The sequence below is a fragment of the Paralichthys olivaceus genome, chromosome 4, assembly GCF_024713975.1.
Source record: "Paralichthys olivaceus isolate ysfri-2021 chromosome 4, ASM2471397v2, whole genome shotgun sequence".
Lineage (NCBI taxonomy): Eukaryota > Metazoa > Chordata > Actinopteri > Pleuronectiformes > Paralichthyidae > Paralichthys > Paralichthys olivaceus.
Window position 1 is genome coordinate 7474927 of NC_091096.1, and position 20800 is coordinate 7495726.

The window sequence follows — 20800 nt, forward strand, 5'->3', positions numbered from 1 at the left end:
AAGCACTTCTGTTGTTTTTAAGGTCAACAAGATAACTAGGATGTGTAATGTTAATGTGTTTATGAAGATGAACTAAAAAATATCCACAGATAAATAAATAAGTGACGTGCTTTAATGAAGACAGGTCTAGATTTTAAATCACAAAGAGACAAAAATGTTTTTTTTATAGCAAAACTAGAGTAAATAACTAAGCACAATTATGCAAATGTATTGTTGTGGGTAATTTCAGTGCTTTTAACTTTTCCACACATTTTATCATCTCAACCATCAGTTCATCAAGGTGCAAATTGACAATATTCAATTGCACAGCAGCCAACTTTGCTCACCCTTTAAAACATCTAACAGACCAACGGGTGACAAACAAGCAGTTGACATGAATCATCGTTTTGTTACGCACCCTCGTTTTCCATCCCAATCCTCGTCATCGTATCATTTACTGCGCCTGCTGAGAGTTCAAATTTATGTTTTTGCCACGATGCACAATTCCATAGTTATAGTCCCGCAGTTATTTTTCTTATCAGTAGCTCAGTGCACCCATATGATGAATTCGATTTTCATTTTTTTTTATCATCTCTACATCAGCAGTGGAAGCAATTGTCAAATGATGGTATGACACAACCGCAGAGTGAAACACTCCTGGTGTTCATTTGCTTTGGAGGATGTCATGTTGAGAGGCAGAGGACTAAAGACCGCAGTCAAAGCTCAAACTCAAAACAAAAATAAAAACAGTTGACGGCACAACACTGTGTTTTATGACTTTAATATACTTTGTATTCTAGCTGGGCAGAGTTGTCATCGTCTTTACTCCAAACAAAGGAGAGTTTACATCTTAACTTTCTTTTTATTTCTTGTAAGGTTTGTAAATTGCAGTCAAATAAAAAAGGACCTTGCAACACCTTCTGCTTTTACTGGTGCCATCGTATTTTCATTGATTAACAACGAGGAAAAAAGAGTAATGATCACAATAACAAGGCAAACAAATAAAAGTTCCTCAAGGATTTGCGACAACAATAAGTTCTTTAAGATAGACTATTCTACATGCAGCTTGCATTAAGCATCACATTTATTTAATAACACACATTAAATTCTAATTCATCAAAGCACAAGATGCAGTTGGTTACTAAGCTGGAGAGAAATAAAAATATTTTCCAGCCAATAATATCCTGACTCTTTCTTTTTTTTTTTTTTTAATCACGCTGATTTACAAGCGGCAATAAAATCAAACACATTAAGCTACCTAACCTAACAATTTCCTCTCCCTCCATCCTGCACTACTGTTCTGCTGGTCTCAGTGGCGAAGGATCAGACGTGTGTCTGATGATGGCTTCCTAAAGAGCTTCAATTAATGGCCTGTCACTTTTCATTAGAACGGCTGAAAGGCGGGACGCCAAGGAGCACGATGCAAACAAAGGCCCGTTTTAGAATGTCAATTCTAAAAGCATCCATCGACTGTGTGCTAGCAGCCGTCCTCTGAGGCTCTTGTCCCCGCTGGCCCTGCGGCCCTGCTGTCTCTCTTGGGGGATTAGGGGGGATCTGCAGAAATTAGCCGTTTGGATGACAAGCAGAGGCCAAAGGACGAGCGGGTGTTAATGTCCCCTTTTATGGGGACAAAAGCAGTGGGGATTTTAAATAACACGTCTCCACTGCCGCCTGCGGCCACTCCAGTCGCAGTGTGTGTGTGGTAGGTTACGCAGCAGTGTTAATTGACTGAAGCCGTGCACTGGCAGGAGGAATCAGTGTCTGATAGCCAGCATCACGTTGCATCTGAGGCTCAGAAATTGTTAGAAGTAAAAGCTTAAGTGTTGACTTGAATTGTGGGATGTGTAAAAATATAATTTACCACACTGAAGCCAATTTAAAGCAAATGTTGCCCCTGTATTGTCATGATGAAAATAATTTCATTCAACATCAACTAAAAACCTGTGAATTAGATTAAAAAAAAAAAAAAGGTATTAGGGCTAAAGGTGCAGGATGTCAACATTCAACTGAGAGTCATACGATTGTTAACGCAGCCTAACTATCTTTGGTCTGGCATTGGCCATGTTGTTTACTCTTCATTACAGTTTCAGACAGAGGCAGGGAGATCCTCAAAGAGAACATCCACAACAACATCCTCTTGACTTGGGCTCTGCAGTGCTGCTTTTGTCCATTACGCTTGGCCTCCTCATTGACAGCCAATAAATCATTCATTTAGAGGCAAAGCAGGGAGAGAATCAAACAGCCATTTCAGAGCCTGAGGCCTTTCACTGTAGTGGCTGCAGCAGGCCACAGATCTAATGTAGAGTGGCTAGGCTGCAGGCGGGTGGAAGGGCTCTTAAGAGACAGGAGCGCATTGTTTGGAGAGACGGGAAACGCTGCTCTCATTAGACCTGGAGCTGAAAACCAACCTGAAAGACCTGCTTCAATTTACCTGCCCTGTGCTTGGAATAAATCACCCCAGTGTGCGTGTGTGTGTGTGTGTGTGTGTTACATAAAAACACGTACATCTACTAACAATCACATACACAGACACACACTTACAAGCAGACACTTACAAAGAGCTTTATACATGTCTTTCAGAGCACACCTCTCTAGGTTCAGAGTTGTTTTAGCGCAGCGCTTGTTAAAGGTAAAACCTTTTACCTCTCTGCCTCCGATGACCCTTTTATCAAGATGCTTTCTCATTCAAATCACAATTAAGCCTGTCCCGACTCCTGTTTTTTTTTTCTATGCATACTTCCCGTAGATGTGATTACGTCTTTGCACAAAGCAACTCGCCGCTGCAATGAGTAGTTCATGCATGAACAAAACTACTGTCAGGAGCATCGTGCTGCTATAACAAGAGCTGCTTCTGGGCAGATGTGTGTGTGTGTGTAAGAATACAAAGATGTAGCCGTTATTATAGTTCCATGGAATATTGCCAAAAAGATTCACGTTAATTTCAAACTCAGATTTAGCCTTTGGCTTGTCGCCATTGCTGAATTTCACAAGAGCCAAAAACTCACTCAGCACAGCCAAAGTAAAGAGAATCCAATACTTTACACCAGGTAGTCAGGCACAGCAGGTAACACTCTGTGACAAATCCCAACACACACTGAATAGAAAGGGAATACATTTCACAGTGTCTGATATTAAGACCAGAAAGAAGGAATTGACAGAGCATGAGAGCGGCCTGGTGGAAGAAGAGGGATGGAAGGTAAGTAGAAGGGCAAAGGAATAACAGGAGAGGAGACAAGCTGGACAAGTGGGAGTATAGAGGCGGATACCTCAAAAGAAATGTGGTGGCAGAGATGTCAGTCTATTTAAATACTGATGAGGCCCTCTGTCTCTGCTCGTCTCTGGAAACGACATGCTCGTTCGGAGCCAAACAAAAGAACCTGCAGGCTGCTCTGACCATGCCTGCCACAACACACACATACCAGGCTCCATCTGTGTTTATGTGTGTGTGTGTGTGTGTGTGTGTGTGTGTGTGTGTGTGTGTGTGTGTGTCTGGGGAATTCTCACATTCCCGTTCAGTCAGGGTGTGTAGGTACCACAGAGAGGTGATAAATCTCCTCTTCCTCGTCAGGGAGTGCTGGCACTGCATTCGCACACACATGCACGCACACACACACTGTTGTACTTCTGGTGAGAACACTTATTGGCATAATGCATTCTTTAGCCCCATACTCTACCTAACCCTTCAAAAGTAAATGCCTAACCCTAACCTAAACCTAATTCTAACCATGACACCAAATCTTAACCCCCTAACAGTCATTATAATAGTGAGGACTGCTCATAATGTCATCACTCTGTAAGGTCTATGCTTAAAAGGGTCCTCACAAAGGTACGAGTACACACACACACACACACTCCCAACAACAAACTTACAAAACCTCCTGCTCAATTTAGATCTTAGACTTCACTCTTTCTTCATTTCCTTCTTCCGCTCGCTCTAGTCCAATCACTCTTTTCGGCCTGCTGTGTCTCCACCAGCGCTCAGGATGAAGGTGTCACACTGGAGCAGATGGATTACACACAGACACAGAGTCACACGTACAACTCATAAATGAGGCGAAATGGAAACAGACTTATTGAATACCTGCTTGAAAAACTGTGTGGCGTCTACACAAAACCAAGGACTACACTTGGTTTTCAACACGTATCGATTCCTGCATGTTATTTGTTTTGAAGTGAACGACACGCATGTGTTTGGAGTAACTACAAAGTCTTTGTGTCTCAGGCTGCTGACAGAAAACAGCAGGCGATGGAGGAACATTGTGAAAGGAGCAGCCTGCTATAAAACAGCAAATAAGCGTGACGGAGATGAATGCCTCACAAAAACACATAAGTCTGTTTGATACATGAACACAGAGTCATGTCAGACAATAAAGTGTCCATGCCACAGACACTCAAATGGACAAGGTGGAAATATATTTGTTTGGTTCTCACTATGTGACTACATTTCCGATTGTTATTGCAGCTGGAAACAAAACTTTTGCACTAAATTGGCTTTAAAAAGACGTCATAAAACTGTCCCTCCATCTTTCATCGCCTCTCCTCGTCGTCTTCCTCTCCCGTCTCCTCTTTGTGACTTTAGCTCTAAAGCAGAGGAGAGTGTCAGTGAGTGTTCTGTTTGATTCAGTGCTATCTAACCTTGCTTTATGAAAGCATTAAATTGATGGTTCCAGACCAGCCCAGAGAAAATGCACATAAAACTGAGACTAACTGAGAGATAATAGTCCTCGTAAATTGGTCTAAGAGCTCTATAACTCACAACGTCCTCAACTTCTTCTGTCTTACACAGCACGAGCTGCCGCATCCAAAATACTGATGGCCCAGTGGCACAAGTGTAAATGCAAACAAAAAACACGAAAAGACTAAAACCAACACTCCCACTCCTCCCCTCTTGGTTGGTGTTTAGAAACATAAACCAGCACACTAGTTACATACAATACCACTCAGAACATATGAACTGTAGCAAGTTGGCTTAGTTTAGCATAAAAAAACAGCTGCATAACTGTAGAATGTAGGAAGATATTTTCGCTTTGGTTTTTGGGCATTTTCAACAAGCACCTTGATAATTAGTTCACTTTGGGTCGATATTCCTCTTTTTTCACCCCGGCAGTTCAAGGGCCAGTAATCTTGAACCTGTTCTATGGGTTTTGATAGACCTGAAAAACTTGTTAGACTCTGGCACCAACACTTTTCAAGAATAATCTGCTAACGTCAGGGGCTGGGATGGGAATATTATGACCAACTAGACCAGTAAGTCCAACAAAAACATTAAGACCATCTCTTACAAAAAAAGAGCTTGTGTCATGTGTAGTCTGCAAAAAAAGATTAAATATATTTATGCCGAAGTGAAGCAGAGGTCCGTGGAGGAGACAAACTGTCTCCTTGTTCTACGATCGTCAGTAGAAGTGCAGAAAGAACTAGAGGAAGCTTCACATACAAAGCCTGAGATTCAGCACATACAGCAAGAGATGGTTGCAACGGGATATAAGAGGCGCATAGAAGAGATAACAAACTAAAAGAAGCTTAAAAAGGACAACAGGGACCACAGAGAGGACCTCAGGTGAAAATCATAAATATGTAAAGTGACTTAAATAGTGATGTAATGATGTGGCTCTGTGGTGGAAAAACAGACAGGTTCAACTCAAAACCAGCTCAAGCACTATAGCACCATGTTCACCATGGACAGGGCCAGGCCAGATGTTTCCACCTGTATCTGGATCCTGCAGATGCTAATGTAGGCATGAGAGTGGTATGGATCCTTTTAACTCACTGTTTAATTGTTTAATTTATAGTAGCCTCTATTTCCTAATATGTAAAATTATGACCCGTATGAAATTATTGTCATTGAAAAGTACATAGACCGGGCCTTTAGTAAAGTAGCTTTTCATCTGATATGTTTTTCTTGTTTGGTCATAAACAAGTGTTATTGTAAACATCATGTCAATTTCGTTCATTAGAAACTACTCTGTTGGATAATTATAATACATCAATAATATACATATCCAATAATTAATATTTACATCTGCACATATATGATTTTGTTTGAGTTTTTATAGTTGATTAACACGATAAACTGAAAAATGTGAGTGCATGTGTCGCAGTAGCAGCTGCTGTCAGCTGGATGAGTGATGAGGCATGTGAGGGCAGCGTTAACTGTTTGTGTGTGTGTGTGTGTGTGTGTGGTAAGTGAGAAAAGATAAAGACATTTTCCCTCCAACACTCAAAACATTCAAGGTCTACTCAGCTCCCATAAACCAACTCTGACTCTGGACGCTGGGCCTCTTGTGTCTTAAATCCATTCTTTCCATCCTCTGCCTCAATCTGCCTTTACAGAACAGAACAAATCACACAAACCATGACAAAGATAGCAGGATTGGAAGAAAATGGAGCAGGACAAAGACTGCTACTGAATATGCAGACAACAGGTATGGTGCACAGTGAGAGCATGAAATCTGTGACTCCATCATATGCGTGTGCAGGTTGCACAGGATGGTAATGGATGGCCGGCGGGTGCCCGCTGACGTGTTATTCTTTTATAAAACATTGCCTCCGCGTACCAGAGCGCAGGGGAGAGCGTGTCGCGCTTGTGATGAATGACCAGAGGGTAACATCTTCACTCCTGACCCCTAACACAGGAGAGCATGCTCATACATAGACACAGACACAAACACACACACACATACATAGACTCAAGCGTGCACTCGTGCGCATTCAAGTTAGTAAACAGATTTTTTTTTCTGCACAGTGGAAGCACACAAAACACAGTGATTCCACTCAGCAGATGGTGATCCAGATGCAGGTTGGTGACCTTTCGTGTGCCTTTGCTGGGAGTGTGTGTTGAATACAGAAAGATGCTCAGTCTTTATATTCGTTTCAAAGCTTTCACTCACATCAGTTTCATTGCTTTATTATTTTTTATTTGAGCACAGATCCATCATTAAAAGGACTTTTCCTTACTTCCTCCTCATTAATCACACAGGCTGTCTAACAAGGCTTGTCGTCTTCAAAAGGTATCTTCAGCTATGTCTCCGCACAAAGCATGAAAGACCAACATCAAACGCAGCTCCTATTATCACTGGCAGAGCCAGAGCTGCTGGACAATGTTGAGGAGCTGGAGAGGTGAGTAACAAGCAGTGACCTTCTGATTTTAAATGCACAACGCCGACAATATAATAAGAACGCTTAAACATCACACAACACGGATACAAGTGAAGAAGTGCTGTGGCAGAGGAGGAAAGAAAAAGAGAGACAGAAAAAGAGATGGGAAGAGAAGGAGGTATGATAGGGAGGAAAGCGAGACAGAGGGGGTGAGGTGGGAGACAATGAGACAAGGAGACAGAGACGGAGAGGGTGAAGGCGGTGGAGGTATGGTGAGGCGGGTGGGGAAGGGGGAACAGGCAGCCAGTCTATTATCAGGGGTCTATAGAGAAGCATTTAGGGACAAATAGGACACCACCCCCCTGTCACCCCGCACCATTCAGCCCCTGTCAGCCCAGACCATTCAACCAAACCCCAGGGGGAAGTGGCAGAGGGGGGACAGAGGGGAGGAAGCAGCATCGGGGTGGTGGCAGGGGGGCCGAAGATGGAGTACCCCGGTACCACCCTTCCATGATGCTTCAGATGCTGTATCCTAGCAACGGCACTCAGGGTGTGACCCGAAGTCATATGGCTCCATTCAGTTTCACACATCTTGAACACACACACTCAGAAACACACACGCATCCAGGGGCCAAAACAGGCTCTCATGTACAATAATTAGCACAGATCATGCCCCCACCCGTCTCCCCCCAACCTGGCTACACCAGCAACCCCACAGGGAGCAAACTTAATTACCATCAACAGACAGAGGGGAGTTTATCTTTAAACACTTAAGATGATCCACTTTGCACACACACACACACACACACACACACACACACACACACACACACACACACACACACACACACAAACACACATACACACACACACACACACACACACACACACACACACACACACACACACAAGAGGCCGTGCCATCCTATACAAAGACCCTCTATTTCAGCAAGCTGTCAATCACATGCTAATTAAAGCGGCGTATTGATGGCATTCTTCTCGCCCCCGATTTTCATATGGAATTAGTAGTTAATGAATTGTGTGCAGATTAATTACAACATAATGATATTTAATTGTTACCAACTAATTGTTGTGGCACTATTCTGCAGTTGCTGTGAACTTTGTTTCGCTTTAGTTCAGGAAGGGAGCAGGTGGCGGGAGAGCACTTCACTGAACACCGTTCAAACTTGAAATGTTTCAGGGTAAAGAGCCTTTTAATCAAAGTCACATTTCTTTCTTCTCTATGAAAGATGAGCACGTGATATTTCAACATAAGTGATATTAAAGACAGAAGGCTGGAAGGCCTGATGTGGGTGAGAGACAAATTGTATTAAACATCCTTTAAACTCACTTTTGAAATCATATGTGTGGTGCTGAGGTTTATCTCTGCTGTCTTGGTATTGACACACACACACAAGTGTCTGCATAACTTCAGAGGACAATTCATTGACTTCTATGGATTCCCCAAAATGGGACTGTGTAAACACATTAAAGTCCCCACAACATGAGTAGTACCTGGACCACACACACACGCATGCGCGCACGCACACACAGAGTTTTTTCAGGGGGATAAATGTCTTGTTCTAATAGATTTATATACACCATCTATTATTTATCCAAAGATTATCTCTGTTGCCTAAAGCTAGGGATGTACAATATTTACTATGACCTTGGGCCACACACACACACACACACACACACACACACACACACACACACACACACACACACACACACAGTTATTGTTACAGCACATTCGATTTGGCTTGAAATTGGTGAGCGATAATAAACAGGGATGCAATAATTGTCCCAAAGTCACTTTGTTCTTTTTCAACCCCGAGGAACCTTGCGAGCCAATTCTGGGGCCTATTGAATAAGATTGTCTACTGAGTCTTTATGACTACTCATTAAAACACACTTTTATCATTTGTTATAATATAGTACACTCCTCTCCAAATGACATCATTAAACATAATTCAATCTTTACCTCTTCTTCATTTGCGCTGGTTTTCCTGATTTATCCCCACTTTTATTTCATTTTCTCTCACAGACCTCGGCAGCTGCAAACTGCTGCACTGCCCCTCTGTGGCCGGTCTTGATGCTGCACGGTTGACAACACAAGATAATAGAGGGTAAAAGGGAAAAAAAAGAAAGACAAAGATCACTTGGGAAACTTAACTTAAATTGATCCAGAATATTACTGAAATACGAGAAGATGGGAGTTGTACACATGTTGCCAACCACAATCATCAGACACACAAACACACACACACACACACACAGAGAGACATTGGGCATGCATAGGGCAATTTAGTAAATGTCATCAAGTCTGCAGAAAGAGAGGGAAATCGGCCTGCCTCCCATCTTTGTATCGGGAACACAGGTGAGATTGATGAGTAGCGTCTGTTTATGATATCGGTTATTCAAGATGAAAGATGAGGGTTTGTAGAGGGGTTCCTCCCATTCACTGTCATTGATTTACACACACACACACACACACACACACACACACACACACACACACACACACACACACACACACACACACACACACACACACACACACACACACACACACACACACAATGAACATACCCACAGTCGGTGTCCTTGCTTTGTCAATAGTCAAGGTTATTTCACTAATATGCTGAAATTAAATGCAGCAAATAAAATTTACTTTTGGTTAAGAGGACAGGGCAAAGACTGACTTCTTAAAGAATGTATAGTCTCACCGGACAATTAAGTGAGTGTTGAGTGAACATCCATCAGCGAAGAACGGACATAAAAGTGTGGTTTAAAAGCAATAAAAGATACGGCAGGAGGAAGTTGTGAAGAGCGGTCGCGATGGAAAACGAAGCACTCAAGCTGGAGCCTATTCTGCTCCGGTGAAATCTCTTTCACATCCACAGAGTAACAGGGCACTGCGGCAAGTGAATGTGTTCGCTGTGTTTGTGTCAAAAGCCTGTTTTTCTTCCTCGTCCAATTAGGGCGACTACGGCACAAAAGCCAGCTAATTTTGTCAAGTTCCTGTAAATGGCATGATGGATGCTGACGTTTCGTTCGGTGAGAGGAAGGGGGGGGGGTTGTGCGATTCATGGTTGCCCAGCTTGGCCTCCTGCTTCATTAAAGCACCTTCCAGAGAAACGCGTACAAACAGACACAGTGAGAGAGAGAGATGCACAAACACTTCCTATTCAGGATGAATTAAAAACCTACAACACTACTTTTCACGAGAGAGAGCATTCATTATGGAGCCCTAATGTAATGGCATAAAGCTCGGGAGCAACAGCCTATCAAGTGCAGCGATTTGGCTTTTTTCACTTGTGCTGTTTCGTTGCTATAGGGTAATTTGTAGCACTCAGCAGGGCAGGGTAAAGTGAATCAAGATTAATTTACATGCGGGCGAACACTTAGGCAAGGCAGAGCGGTAAGCAAATGCAGCGCGTCTCTGTGGCTGAGAGGAGGAGAAAGGCAGCAAGGCAGAGGGGGGGAAAGTGTCGGGTAATTAAGGAGCGTCAAACGTGATTGCTGGAGGCAGTTAAAAGGCCACAACATGCCGACTGCGGTTGCTCTCAGAATGCAGCCTTCGCGTTTTAGCCGAGCCGCATTGAAGGAAGAATGGATTCTAATGGGAACAACAGCCTTACATCCAAGCAGCCACTTCAAATCCAGTCTTCATTAATTGTACTTTAGCATCTCACCACGGCGCATTTTATTCTAATACACAAGTTTGTCTTCATCTATAGGTAGAAGAGTGCCACACTCGGTACCGCACCAAACGAGACATCGTGGTCTCGGAGTCAGGGAAGCTCCATATGAACCGAAAGTAGAGTTTATTCAATTGAAACGCTTGATTTGAATAAAACGTCGCTGCACATCACGGTGACACAAAGACAAAGACTCCCCGAAGATGTGAGGCTGAAGTGACAAGGCTAACGTGGACAAACCGCTGCAAAAATCCACATACAAATGCAACTACAAGTGCACAGAGGAGAAGTGGAGCGAAAACGCTAAATAAGCTGTTTGAGCTGGACACACATTTCAGACCAGCAATGGAAGCTAAAGCCTTGCCCCACTGAACAGACTTAACACATCAGAGAAAGAGATCACTGGGATGGGATAAAAAAAAAAGAAAAAGAAAGAGAATAGCTAGTACACTTTCTCCCCCTCTATCGCTCACTGGTAATGGACCCTGGACCAGGCCTGTGGCAGGGGACTCTGATCAAGCATGCTGCCATCCTGGAGACACATGCACACACTGTACATGCACACACACAATCATTCTTTCAAATCTGAATAAACACAAACACACACCGGTTGGATTGCGGAGTGCAGCTTGGGGATTTGGGCCGAGCGTCTGGCATATTTGGCCATCTCAGATCTCCTGTCAGGCCGTGAATGCAGGATGACAGCGAGAGAGAGCCCACAGCGTCTGGAGACCTGTCTCCATCTATGCATCTCTCACATAAACAAATTCTCCCATCGCTGTATTCAGACTAGGCTCTCTGCTCTATTACACACAACACACAGCTGCCACAAGCACTCAGACACCCAATCAACAACCACAGAGAGAAAAGGAAAGAGAGAGGGAAGGGGGAAAGGAAGCGCAGAAGGAGAAGAAAGAGGAAAAGCAAAGTGTGTGTGGGTGTGCTTTTTTTTTAGGGGGGGGGGGGGGGGGGGGGGGGGGGGGGTTCAGTGGAGGTGAGATGGAGGAGAGGAGAAAGCGAGACAGGAGCAGCGCCGGGGGAGATGCTGAGATGTGAATGTTGAGAGGAGGGCCAGTGCTCCGGAACTGTGCTCAGCGTTCTGTCTGGCCAAGCAGGAACCTCCTAAAAGCAGGAAGGACTACGGGCAGCGAGATGAAAGAGAAATGGGCTCCAGTGGGATAAGGAACAGACAGGGGCAGGAGGGTTGCAAACACACTGAACGCATGAAATAGTGGGACCACCTGCTTTTTCCATGAAATAGGCTGAGCAGGAGAATGCAACAGCTGAGGCCAAACGTTGGGAGAGTGATCCCGGTGCTTTGGGTAATCTGAGGGTTCTGTCAGCACTGTCACCTCATAGTGTTATAGAAGTTGAGTTTGATTACTGATCCCAGTAATTTTCTGTTATCATCCCAATAACATCTGTGTTTTATTATGTTTACATGTTTTTTGTGAGAAGCAAAATTGATGATTCCAGGTTACAATGAAAGTCTGTTTATAAATCGTGTTTACATGTTTTTTGGGGGGGTTCTGCAGGACACTTTGGTTTCTTTGGGCATATTAGTAAAAAAAAAAAGGTGAAAGAGACAAATCCAGGATACAGTGACACACCCATTGTTAACCTCAGTTTGAATCTGTGGATTTAAACAACCCTGTTTGCAAAGCAGATAAACTATATGTCAGACAGACAGATCCATGATACCTCTGCCAAGGAGGTTATGTTTTCATCTGCATTTGTGTTCTGCAAAAACTACTGAACCATTTTCTCTGAATTACATTTCAGTGTGGATTCTGGAGTTTTTGTTCACTTGCATTTTCCTTGACCTCTAGAGAATAATACATCTTGATCTTGATGAAAATAATCTGTCATATTTAGGAAACTGATATTTATGAGTGTGTGTAATTTGATGCAGATCCAAATAAAAATCTGGATCTAGTAAATTTAAATGGCAAAAGTATCTTTATTTAAAGTGTTCTTTTAAATAAGGAACATTACTCATGCATTTGACAAGCCAATAGCAGCAAATGTTTGGCTGTTTAGGTTTATAAATAAATCAACTGATGAATTAAAATGTTGACATTACAGTTTATAGGTTTATATTTAATCTATATCACCAAAAATTACAAATTTGCATCAGTGTGCTTCACAATCTGTATAAAATGCAGTGCTCTGTCCTAGACCCATCCAATTAATGATCATCTAGTGCTCCTGTGTACACTTAAATTTCAGTTAATCATCTAGTTTTTAAATATTGTTCAGCTGCAGAGTCATGAATTTGTGTTTCTGTGTTTAAACTGAAGATATTGTATGTTGCAGGTGGTGGAGCCCAACCCCTGAGCAGAAAATCTAAATGGGCTTCACTGTAGTGTTTGGTCAGATTGATCTGCCACATTACAAAGCATCCCTCCTCCTTCCTCTGCATCCCTATTTTCTGCCCCCACCTCTTCTGATCAGGGTATTGATCCCCGGACCAGTCAATCGTTTGCTACTCTGATCTGGGCTGGGCCAATTACTTCAGTGAGTAATAGTGATTAGTTTGTGTCCAGATCAATCCACGCTGATACAGGTAGAGAGGCTGCAGACGGGGCAGGGGAACCACTGACTATACACAATTACAGCACATTTGTGAAACAACGTCGATGCAGGCCCCTGTGCTTAGTATCCAGAATATAATTGTTTCATCACATCATCAAACCTCCACAGAGATTGAGAAAAGTTTTAAAAATATTGGTTATCTTCTTCACAGAAACAGAACACGTGTACAGCAGCACCGCATCAATCTTTTATAGCCCATAAACACACACACATGCATCACATAGACTTAGTGCTTAAATCTCAGCCTGTGGCATTGGTTTGACATTGTGCAGGTCATTAAAGGAAAACTAGTACTAATGTCGAAGGCAAATCTATTTATGCTGATAGTATTCATGGGCAATCTTTCTATAACATTGATCAACACAGTTTGTCTAATAGGAAAATAATAAACAATTACTCCTGCAGACGAGAAAGGGTAATTGATTTTCTTCTGTAAATTACTACCACCATCAGCCCTGCGTACACAGAAAGGTGATCATCTGCATAAAATCAATGGGATATGATCCTATCTGTATGATAATCATGGACTGTAACCGAGGAGCCTTCATTAGCTCCAGGGAGAGACGGGGAACGTGGAGGGTGAAACAAAAGAGACCGCGAGTGAGCGGTAAGACTTCAAACAGATGTAAAGACAGCTGTCCTCCTGATGAATCAAGACTTCTGCATGTCACTACTGGTGGAGAAATCTTCACACTTAAAGCATCTTAGCTCTAGATTCACATGTACGTGACATTTATCCTGCCTCAGACGCTTCGTACCCAGTGCGATCACCGTTGTGCCCTAATTTCCCCAGATTTTCTTCAAAACTGTAGTCGCGCTCAAGCAAAACAATATGAAGCTGTGCAGTATGAATAATGTGAGAACTGTGCAAACTCCTAAAATAGCAGAGGCGAGGTTTGCATCAATCTCTGATTAATTTCTGATGGGTGCTCACACCACCCCCGGTGTTCCCTGCCAGACACTGACTTACTGTGATTGGTAAGCCCACCACGGGACAGCTGTATGTATGACTGTGTGCAGGCCCCCAAATCAATATCACCACCGATATTAATATGACCACATACATCAACAGGCAGGATCTTGCCTGCAACAAGGACAAGGAATGAATGGAATATGATATGACTGACACTATTATTGTAGATACTTAATTCACAATGAGACAACAATCTTACATTCTCAGAAGAATGAAAGTTAAATTTGCCCACATCTTTATCACACAGGTTGCAAATGTAGCAACACTTTTTCTGAAAGAAATTATACTTAATGTCCTCCTATAATGACGACTGGAAAGTCTTGGACTATTAAACCTATTGCTTTTTTTTTTACATAGAGACCCTGAGAACAACCTTTACCTGTTGATCTACCAAATTTAAAATATGTTAGAAGTTTTGTTTTGAGGTTTCTTGCATTTCTGTTGATACTGTGCTGCAGAGGTGCATATAAATGTGTAATTTATTAAATAACCACAAACTAAAGGACAGCGTGAGCTTGGTGTTGGGCGTCTGGGGCAGTTGTCGGCTTTGCTTGGTTGCTCATCCAGCCTTGAGCTGCTAAAACAATTTGAAGAAAGTCCTGAAGGTCTGAAACTCCAGTAACAATATGGTGAGTGGCACATTGAGCTTTAAGTGAGATTACCGCACCTCCACATCTCATTATCGTCTTTTTCCTGTGTGTTTAGAGGCCATACGCAGACTGTACTGTATAAAATATACTGTATAATGAATCTATTTTAGGTAGTGACGGCACTCAAACCCTTTTCATTCTATGTTCACCAGCAAAAATGTGGTGCACAATTTTGTTCAACCCTAAAACCCAAACAGTAGCCTTTCTAGTAATAAAGGCTCTGGGCTTTAAAAGCTGAGAGATTGAGGAGCTGCAGACAAACAGCCAGAGGAGGCTTTCAGTATATTAGCTTCTCAAATCAAATCACCATGAAGGGAAGACCAGCATTTAACATAGTGAGGAGCCCTGAACACAGATGAATAAAGTGAATGCTGTTTGAATCTGTCCTCCTTTCATAGATTTTAATGGCCTATGGTAAAGGGAAGTGCGTTAACACTTGATAACTACATTAGCCTGGGAGTACAGAGAGGGTTTAGCACATTTACCATTTCCATTTCCATTACTGCTATAAATTGCACTGAATGAAATCAAAACCTCCGCCACACTCTGCCCTTAGACTGTTATCAAATTATATAGATTTATTAAAACTACTTAATTTGAGACACTAAGTGCAATTAAGAGGCACAGAAGGATTTGTATTGGCTGCTATTCACAGCCAACACATCACCACACTGAAGTCCAGTTTGTAGGTTTGAACATAGTGAATGTACAGCAGAATTATAGTTGTTGAGGTAGAGGTAGCTTTGTCCAGATTGATGTCCTGCGTCCGTCATGACCGGCTGGAAGGTTGAGATCACTCAATACTAATCAACAGGCTGGACACGAGCTGGTCTTTATCACTTTGTCCCCTTTATATGACTCCCAACCTTGGCTGCGCAACCAGTTGCCTGATTTCTCATTTTGTTGCACTGCGACTGACAGTGAGCGGCACTGATTGAGGGGATCCATTAGGGATCAGCCTGAGGAAAGCCTGTTTGATGGATGAGACCAGCAGTCACCTTCAGAGCTTGCTAACAACACCTGTATCCTCTCTGTCACACACACACACACACACACACACACACTTTTGCTGACATATAACAATTCACACATATTGCACCATGTAGACAAAGAGACATTTAAAAAAATTCTACATGGTCTTATTAACATTGATGGCCCAGATCATTCTAAAGCCAAAACTATGAACTTGTTAAAATAAACTCTTAAAATGAAGGAGCTGATTTTAAGCAAAATCTCTTCTTTAATTTCTATTTTAAATATACTTTGCATTTTCATGATTCACAGCATCAAATGTTATTGAAAACACTCCCATAAGCCCTCTTACTTGCATTGATATATTTACTTGTGATGTTTCAGTGCTAGACGTTCACCAGGCAAAAGGTTTTTGACAAAGAGAAGCCATATTTGCGACTTACATCAAACCTCAATGAGCTATGTCACAGTCTCCAATGTCATACATGGATCAAAAATACTATGTAGAAAAGCCGTCATAAATATACCAGAAATGAAGCAGGTTCATCTCATACATTTATACTGTAAGTAAACACTCTACATTGATGAGAGCATGTCATAATTAACAAAACTTTACAACACCACCAGTTTCAAATAATCAAGGAAGGTAAAATAACTTCTATTTTCATAAATGATCATCCAAAGATAAACCTGATAATCTGCACTGAGCATGCTGTCCAAAAAAATATACACTGGGCACAGAGAGAAAGTCAATGTGACAGAAAAACTGAATTTGAAAGCTGCCAGCTGAAGTGCAGAAACAGAGTTCAACTTATCCAGAGACAAATTAAAACATACTGTAGATGGCCATATACACCGTCCAACAAAGAAATTAAATAATAGCTCAAAATCAATCAAACATCAATAAAACAAAATGACTATAACAATCACTTGAAACCATATTTGAATTCACTAGATCCTGGATTTATTTGGACTGGCACAAAATTACGACACAAATTTAGGGTCCCCTCAACAAACCCCCCCCTGCAGGAACACCAGGGGTGGGTTTTTTTTTTCTTTCAACATCCATAAATTATCGTCTGACAAAACAATCGAAATGTTGAAAAACGCCTCATCTCTCAATGTTAAAGATAAATAAAAATCCTGGATACGCTCCCTTAACCAGAGCCGCACCAAAATTGTGTAAGTTTGTAATATAACGCAGACAAAAACATAAGCTCCTTTGTGGAGGTAAAACTGTAAATCTTTAACCACCATTCTTGGATGCAAGCTACTCAGATTACATTTTCAACACAACCATTATAATGTGTTACACTGCAGGTGTCCTCCATCATGTCTGTTGGTGATGTGGTGAGGGAGATTCCTTCCAGCGCTGGAGAGAAACAGGCCAGTGTCGTGTGAGAGGAAACTGTTTTTACTTTCATTTTAAAAAGGGGATTTTGCACTAAGGACGTTAAAAGCAGTCACATGTGGAACTGAATATTAAGAATTTTTAAGAGAAACCGGAACATGTTTGTAATGGTGGGGGGGGGGGATCCCAACAGCGGCACATGGTATCGAGGAGTATGGTGAGTGTCACCTGCTAAAGTACAGGTACATGGTGTTTTGAGTTGTTCATGTTTTCAGGAGAAAACTAACACAATGTTCGCAACAACATGCTGTGACAGGCTGGCCTTGTTTTCAAAACTACCCTTGAATAAATGTTCCCTTGTAGTGGCTGTCGTTTTCTCCACTCAGTGATATACAGTACATATATGTACACATAAGTGCAGGTACATTTACTGTATGTGTGTGTGTCAGTCCACGAGTGTTGCTGTGAATCCAAGTCGAGCAGGCTAATTTCACTCAGCAGCATTATCTCATTAGGGCGCATCAGCATTTGACATTTAAATACAGAGCTGCTAAAAGCCTCTGTGCTTATTTAACATTAACATTACCATCCATCACGTCCTCCACGGGAACAGGGCAACCACAGGGCCTTGGTCTTATTAGCTCCCTTTCTCTCCCCACTCCCACCTCTTGAAGCCTCTGGGTAATTTTTGTTTCTTAAATCACCAATTGATGCATTTAATGAGAATAATGTTGTTAATAGTTCCAGTGTGCATGTGTGGCAAATAAAAAAAAAGGGAGCGCACGATCGTATCACATGTACAGTCGATGAGCGTGGTATGAAATAAGGAGAGGGAACGCTGTTGTGATTGAAGGTAAGGCAGGAAGGTGAAATGGAAGATGAGAGACGGAGAGAGGAAGAATGGGAGAGAGGGTGAAAGAGAGGGAGGGAGGTCAGCAGAGCAGTGTTGGAGAGGGAAGGTAGAGCCTGATGGGCACCAAATGAACAAATTATGACGGGCTCCATTTTGCAGGATGGGGTCACCCTCCCCACCCTCCCTTCTCCTCCACTCCTCCCTCTCTTCTCTTCTCTCTCTCTGACAGTTCAATTTCCCCCGCTCGCCTCCCTGCTCCTGCCTGCTAATTGTGAGTGAAGCCTTATCATTGGGCCCCCCATCCGCCCTCGGCCCAAGGTATCGCGGCGTCTGAGAGAGGAGACTGGAATGTCAAAATGTTATCCGAGACAGCAAACAGCCAGAGAGACGGAGGTCACACACAATAAGGCCGGACGTTCATCTGAATGCACGGAAACGGGCGAGCCACCTCTCACAGGATGCAAACACAAAAAGACTAAGAAGTGTTGCAGGACGATTCTGGACAGAAAATATCGTCAATGAAATCAGAGTTTGAATCTTATTTTCTTTATCTTCTGTAAATGTGTGAAAGATCTGTTCTCCACATGCTTTATCTCATGTTGAGCTTCTTTGTCAATGATCTGATTGACTGGTCGAAGTGTCGGATAACTGAGAGCCAGGTGTCAAACAGAATCATTTGAAAACACCGGAGTTACTCAAGGGACAATACAACTGATACATATTGGATTTAGAAACTGAGAAATCAAACTCACACTTTCACAGCAGGAGCAAATTCTTAGAGCTTGATTGATTCATGTAAAAACACCAGGTCGGTGGACGTACTGGTGTCTTATTGGGTAAAAAAAAAACGCACTTCTCTACCAATCTTGCGGAGATCACTTGACTCTGGCGTGCAAAGTGGAGCTGAGGCATGTTATTTACAGACTGGTGGAGGCCAGGTTTAAATGACACCTGAGGATAAAGCTCATCTCACACCAGCGCTCACCTCACTGTCTCTACTTTGTCATTTGAAATTGAGGCGTTGCCGAGGAGCATTTGCTCACGGTTTCCTTTTTAGCCGCACTGTTCCTCCTGTTCATACGAGACAGAGACAGATAGACAAACAAGCTGAGAGATATGAGGCAATCTTCACACCGAGGGGGAGCAGCTGGCCGCTGGATAGGTTGGGGTTTAAAGTGCTTTAGTGGTCGCCTGATAGGGCTGATCTAAGGTCAGAATAATCTGAATGCAGGAGGAACTATCATGGGCGACACAGGACAGAATCACTGACCCCAGACGTCCCCCATCACAGGAAGCTAGATGGAGGGTAAGAACGGGATAGAGTGGAGAAGACATGGAGCAAGAGAGGGGAGAGAGTGAGAGAGAGAGAGCGCTCATCTATATTCCAACACTGGTAATGAGGGTTAATTCATTGGTTAAGGATTAACAAGGTGCAAGAGTATGATAGGCAAGCAGTTGCCTTCTCAAATATAAGTTTAAATCACTTCCATTAGTGGTGATGTAATTTCAGCTCCAGAGCCCCGCCTAGTGGGAAAGTAATTACGCCGTGACTTCAGGGACTCTTCTTAAAGTAAAACTCTGAACCTGTGATGCAGCGACTTGAACGAGAGGTGGTCCATTTTCATTGTGTCTTCCATAAAGACAATAACAAGTCATACAACATCTGACATTTTGCAATCAAGTCAGTGCTGAAGTCATTAAACCCCAAAACATTTTCATCGTTCCATATTAAATACTCTATATGTGTGACCATACATATTATAACGACATCATCTCTGTGATAATAAAGATGTTGCTTCTCTTCTGTGTGATCTAAATTCTTATGAGCACATTAGCTTCACAGCGATCCAAGATGGCAGGTACAGGCAATGGGTTGGCAATAAGTGAAAGTTTTGAATAGTTTGTTTTTTCCACTGCAATGCAATTTTGTTTCAGATATTTGTTTTTGAATATTATAAGAATCAATTATTATTATCTCTAATTATTAATATTATTACATCACTGCTAAGGCCCTAGAGTATCTTTAAATTCAATCCAGCCACACCAAATTGCACACTGATAAATATCATTCCCTTAAACAGGCATTGTTTTCTTTCATTAAGATCCATGAATTATTCCCTAGGAAATTAGTTGATTTTCAGTGTCATAGATTTACATCCCACCCTGTTCAGTCTTTTCCATAAACACAACTGCACAAAAACATAGGTTATCTGTCCATCTTCTCATTATCAACTATCATATTAAGAGACAAACGACAAAAAAAAGAGTCCGAAAAAAAGTGTGGATCATCTACGAAAGATGAGGTGAAGAGAAGAGAAAAAGGTTCAAACAAACTAAAGCAAATCTTTGATATTGAAACCAGTAGAGTTAAGCAGCAGTCGACTTTTTCACAAACTGGCAAATTTAGGAATTAAATCAATACATTCATTTAATAACTGGGCTTGATCTCCGTGTGCGAGAAATAAGAAGGACCTGACCTCCAAGGCAAACCCACACTAACTAATGACAGCCTGAACTAAGCTAATATTTCATCATCAGATCGCTGGTGTTGGAATGATCTTGATGCTATTAGCGGACTAATGGCTAAATACTGTGGCACTGCTACAGAGGAGGCAGCCACTGACA

The 20800-nt window shown here is 42.2% G+C and overlaps 1 protein-coding gene across 5 annotated transcripts in view; it reads right to left on the minus strand.

Annotated features, from left to right (window-relative positions):
* The window catches only part of LOC109637029 (homeobox protein orthopedia B-like), a 68146-nt gene that overhangs the window by 37132 nt on the left and 10214 nt on the right, over window positions 1–20800 (minus strand). Inside the window, exon 3 of one of the 5 annotated variants that reach the window (XR_011240868.1) lies at window positions 8753–9175. The exons of 3 other annotated variants lie outside the window; for them this stretch is intronic. The gene's annotated coding sequence lies outside the window, so the exon portion shown is untranslated. Of the gene's footprint in view, window positions 1–8752; window positions 9176–14614; window positions 15970–20800 lie in introns of those variants that run through there. One more of the 5 variants, XR_011240867.1, reaches the window with a different exon arrangement.